Source organism: Castanea sativa, chromosome 5 (assembly GCF_040712315.1).
Source record: "Castanea sativa cultivar Marrone di Chiusa Pesio chromosome 5, ASM4071231v1".
Taxonomy (NCBI): Eukaryota; Viridiplantae; Streptophyta; class Magnoliopsida; order Fagales; family Fagaceae; genus Castanea; species Castanea sativa.
Window position 1 is genome coordinate 48,364,963 of NC_134017.1, and position 5,510 is coordinate 48,370,472.

Here is a 5,510-nt window from a genome sequence, read left to right on the forward strand (position 1 = left end):
CACCAGCACTACGTTCTTTCTTGATTTGTATGGTAATCTCTGTGTGTGTGTGTGTGTGTGTAAAGAATGAATATGGCAATGCCCATTTTGTTTCATATATTGACTTTTTTGCTTTGTGTTTGTTTGTTCGTTTCGACTCCTTAAACCAGATTGTTTAACCTAATTTATTAACCAAGCACTACAAAAAAAATGTTCTATAGCCGCGTTTTGAAAACGTGGCTATAGGTTAGAAAAACGTGGTTATAGGACGATTTGGTCTATAGCCACGTTTTTTTAGGCCACGTTTTTACCCATGGCCTAAAATGCGTAACTATAGCCTACAGGGGTCTATGACCACGTTTTTATAGCCGTGGCTATAGGCCGAGACCAATGGCCACGTTTTTATAGCCGTGGCTATAGGACAAAAGTTGATTACCTGGAAGGAAGATTAGCCGCATTCAAAACAAAAAGCCATGGGTAAAAACGTGGCCTAAACAAATTCAATCCCATCACCAGACTGATCAACTTCCTTAACCTAAACAAAAAGCCAAAAGCCAAAGTCAATTAACTTTAAAATGAGTGAGTTATGTGTGTATTTAAGGGTAGAGTAGGCCTCTTATCTGCATACCTTTAACCAGGATGCAATATGTGCTAAAGAATGTGCAAGGATGCCACCACCACCTGGTGGGATCAGGCTGAAGTGCCGTAATGTCCCTTTCAAGGCATCAAACTGCGAGAATCATAAGATCATAGAGAAATTACAAAAGGATATTGGTAAAAAATTTTGGAATTAGTATGACTTAAAAACTTTTTTATGATCGTGAGAACAGTAGGAACAATAGCCGGGTTGAGCATCTACACTTTACACAGATCAACATGAATCACTTTTACTAAAAAACCTTTTAATGTGTTATGCATCTATGCATACACAGATCAACATGAATCACTTCTACCAAAAACTTCTTCTTAAGTATTAAACAACATCCATCGCTATCCATTAGTTACATTAAATGGTTCCCAAGAATTCAAACATTTGCAACAAGATCAATTAAATGATATCTATTTACAAGAATCTAAGAAAATTGCTCAAACAGCTAGTCACCTCATCCTATATGCCACATGTTTTAGTTAAGGAAGTAGTAAACAGAAAATCTGAACCAATGGAGCATTAACTAAATCATAATCTCCAAAAACTGCACATGAGAGTGGATAACTAACAAGAAATTTGGCATACAATTTAGCAGCAGGCTTGCAGCCAATGAAGAAGAAGACCCTTCTCCAGTTTCCACCTTAAATTCTTTTCTGGACCTTCAATTCCCTCCCCTGCCAATTTTGTTTTCTATTGTTGCTTTCCCTTCTCTTACTCACCAATATTTCTTTTTCTTGCGAGAGAAAAAACATGTTTGGGCTCTATCTAGAAGTCCAAAGGCAACAAAGTAGTCATGAGGAAACTTGCTAATAACAAGAGGCGAAAAGTTTTCGAGAGAGTCAAAAGTATTCCTCCGTTGTAAGGAATCACCAAGACCTTCCTGAGACTTCCTCGCCGGTTGCAGATGTTTACGTTAAGACCCTCCCCTAAGTATTGCACAGGCTACAGAACACAATTCCGAAAAGGCCCTCCCCTAAGAGGGGGGTTAACATCTCTATGTTAAGAATACATAAGGGGCAAATACTTCCTTAGATTGGTATTCATGGGACAAAACAGTGTGAAGTGGCTCCTTGAGACCTGGTTGGAACTCACACAGGCTGATTCCAAGACTTTTGTGAGTACTAACAAGGAGGCTAACAAAGTCATCATGGTCCAACAACAAACCAACGCCTTTGGCAACTATGTGACCATAACAGAATACAGTGGTGGGGGACATCAAGGGATGGCTGCTATTTCAGAAGGGCTGGTTAGCTGTGGAGCGCAATTCCTTCTTTTGATGTGGACTGTTTGGAGAGAAAGGAATTCACAGGACTTTAAAGAAAAAGAATGTTCAGAGCTCTCATTTTTTTTCATTAATTTAAAATTATTTACTTCTTTATTTATAGAATTAATTAAAAAAAAATTGCATTCTTTATAATTCACTTCTAAAGTTAGTGAAACTTCTACAATAGACAGGAAATTGGCATATAAATTTTTCCAGACTGCTTAAAAAAAAATTTTAAATGAATAAATAAAAAAGTTTAATCAATTGGAAAATTAATTTATATTTTAAAAAATTGACATCTACAATAGACAGGAAATTGGCAATTAAATTGTCAAGACTGCTTAAAACAACCAAAAAAAAAAAAGGTTCAATGTATAGGAAAGATAAGTTATATAAAAAATGTAATCTTCTCATCATATTCAACAATAACATTCCTCTTATTCATTATTTCAAACACCAAGATGTTGAAACTTATGCTATGATAGCACATTTTAGAACCAAGATTTTCAACTAGACCATTGATGGCCAAATAAACAGGTGTGTTAGCACTAATGCTTAAAACCGAAGCCTAATGCAACAATAGCAACCAATCCAGCAACAGAATATGATAATATGAACATCTATGCTAAATTAGCCATCAAATGCAAAATTGAAAACTCACACTGTTCACATCAGACGTGTGTGTGTGTGAGAGAGAGAGAGAGAGGAGGTATTGAGTTAAGATTGACCTAGAAAAAGGGGGGGTGGAGTGGAAAGTAACAAGGTTTTGCAGAGAGTATTGGGGGGGGGGGGGGGGGGCCGGCGGGGGAGAAGAAATGGAAAACTTACTAGCAAACATAGAATATGACATTAACAGATGCAATAGCCTCATAATTAAAGACCCTCCTATCAAATGAAGAAATGAATAAAGAACATCATCACTGATTAGCTGGACATATATATATATATATATATTTAAAGCAGGCCCAACCTCACAGCTTTCATCTTTTGGAAACAAAAGATGTTATGCATTTCAAGCTTGACTTGATGAAATCATTTATAATTTCTTAGACTAGACATTAGCATATAACAATGCAAAAATCAATAAAAAAACTTTTTAAAATAAATTAGACAGCCACACATTACTAACCAAATAAAGTGCTATCAAAAAATTTTGCAATCAGCTTATTGTACTATATTAGAAGGACTGCAACTTATGCTCTTTAGCAATAATTAATAGAGTTATTGAAGCAAGTCCCAGTGAGGTTACAAAAAGATAACAATCAAAAGCATTAAGAAGTATTTGTGCTTAATAATAGGAGAATTTTTTTTTTTTTTTTTTGATAAGTAGTTAATAGTAGGAGAAATGAAATCCACTACCATTCATGTTCATGATAGGACAAACAGATAAATTACCTTGTGATTCAATTGCAATAGTGTATCTGTGCCATTTGTTGTACACGCTTTTGATTCTCTCATCTACTCTTTGCTTTGGAATGAGTTTTTTGCTTCCTAGATCTTCTAGTAACTTTTGTTGGACACGCTTTTGATTCTCTCATCTACTCTTTGCTATCTAGGCATATTGAAAAATTAATAACAGATAACAGGAAAAAATACTCAATATCAAAGCATCATAAATATGGGGGTGGGAAATAATTGCATCAAACATTTAAAAAAGAAAAAAAAAATCTAAAGGGCTAAATCCAAATGCAGCAACATTTGAAGCAATTTTAAAGATTTTTTCCTCCTCTCAGTGGCTCCCACTCATCTTTTTCTTTTTTCTTTTTTGTTTTTTTCAAATCTATTAATCATTCTGCAACATGAAAATCACAATCAATACGTATACTTGTCAATTGAAAACAGTCCAAAGTTTACTGCCAACAACGTAGGAGTTATAGCCGTAACTGGAGATTGCGCTAACTTCCATAAATATATGTACTTTGCCTAAAAAAGTCTGTAATTCCACACCATGAAAAAAAAAAAATTCCAGGTTATCTTTAAACTTTAGACTACAAAAATCTAATTCCATCCAAACCAAGAAAAGAAGACAAACTATACTTCATCCAAAAAGTTTTTTATAAAGAACATTATAATTTCAGATTTCAAAATCCAATAATTTCAATCCCCCTTACAAATAATAGAACAGGTAAGAGGGAAAACAAAACTTGACAATTAAAGCGAAATGATTTTAAAGGATTACTAACCATTAAAACTCATGTAGCATCTCATTTGGTGGGTGTTTCCACTTATAGGGAGGAAAAGAGTTATGAGTCAAAATTCCTAAACTAACAACAAACCATAATTGAAGAGAATATTAGGAAAAGAAATTAATACCTTTAATTCTACTTCTGCTTTGATGAAATTAGAGGTTATAGATTGTAGAAAGATTCCACATCATCTCAGCTGAAAAAGAAATAGAATGATCTAAATTCAAAAGAGATAAATTCAACACAAACCCATTACCGAAAATACTGAATAAAAATAGTCACATTAGAATTCTGAACCGATTAGTTTTTTTATATTGAGAAACTTGAAATCAGTGTTTTAATGAACCTGAAACCTAATAAGCATTCTGTTTCTTTACAGTGAAAACCCAAAAAAAAAAAAAAAAAAAAATCAATTGTAGCAATCTATAAAACATAACAAAAGCAAATATAATTTAATAGGCTTATTGTAAATTAAATTGAGAAAGACAAATTTTGAGAGAAACTAAAAAAACAAATCAAAACCTAACGTAACCCAAATAACTAAGCTTTCAATAATTGTTCAATAAACTTTCAGATTTGAAAGCATAAAACGTTAATTAAGGGCAAGCTTCCTAATGTTATTAAAACATGTAAAACAAAGATTATAATCAGAGACCAAAGCATCCAAAGAAAGAGAATAAACAGTCAGGTTTTAATTCAAATTCGAATCAGTGAGTACCTTCAGAATACACCGTTGAAGAGAAGGGATGGGGGCAGACAACATAAAACCCGAGATTATAATTTTTGCATAGAAAAAGGAACAAACCCATCTATTTTTCAAAAGGAGTCAAAGAAGAACCCTAGAAAATTCGGTAGAAATTTTTTTTGAAAAGATATATATAGAAAAGGAAGATGCTTATTCATGTAGTATAAACATCTAGTCTTAAACTTAAACGAAAAATTAACCCATGAAACCCAAACTTAGAACAAACACCGTGGCCCACTCCCAACAACAAGCACCCCCCCCCCCCCCTTAGAAATCCAAGACCAGCGACAAAGGCCAAATGCGAAAGAGGGAGAGAAAGAGACATCGTTAGTTTTTTTTTTTCTTACCCTGTTTCTGTCAAATCTAAAAAACAATAAATCGAAACCCTAAACCTAAAATCGAAAACCTAAACCTAAATCGAAACCCTAAACACAAAATCAAAACCCTAAACCCAAAAAACAAATACATAGAAATCTGATTGTTTCTCGAGAAAAAAAAATCGAGATCTAGAGAGAGAGAAGGGAGACTTACGAGGTGGTGGTGGTGGGAGGCGTGGGAGCGATGGACGACTGGGCTTTGTCGGCGCCGGTGTGTAGGATCGGTGGTGAGTGTTAGTGGGAGTCGCTTAGGGTTCAAAGGGAAGAGACACAGAGTTTTTCTTTTTTGGCAATTGACATTTGGTGGCTT

General features: G+C 34.4%; 1 long non-coding RNA gene across 1 annotated transcript; it reads right to left on the bottom strand.

Annotated features, from left to right (window-relative positions):
* Nucleotides 1–477: 477 nt before the first annotated feature.
* On the bottom strand, nucleotides 478–3,441 carry LOC142634004 (uncharacterized). Its single transcript, XR_012844022.1, has 3 exons — nucleotides 3,288–3,441; nucleotides 608–709; nucleotides 478–514 (listed from the first exon to the last, which is right to left on the bottom strand). It is a non-coding gene; the product is annotated as an uncharacterized LOC142634004 (long non-coding RNA).
* Between the last annotated feature and the right edge of the window lie 2,069 nt (nucleotides 3,442–5,510).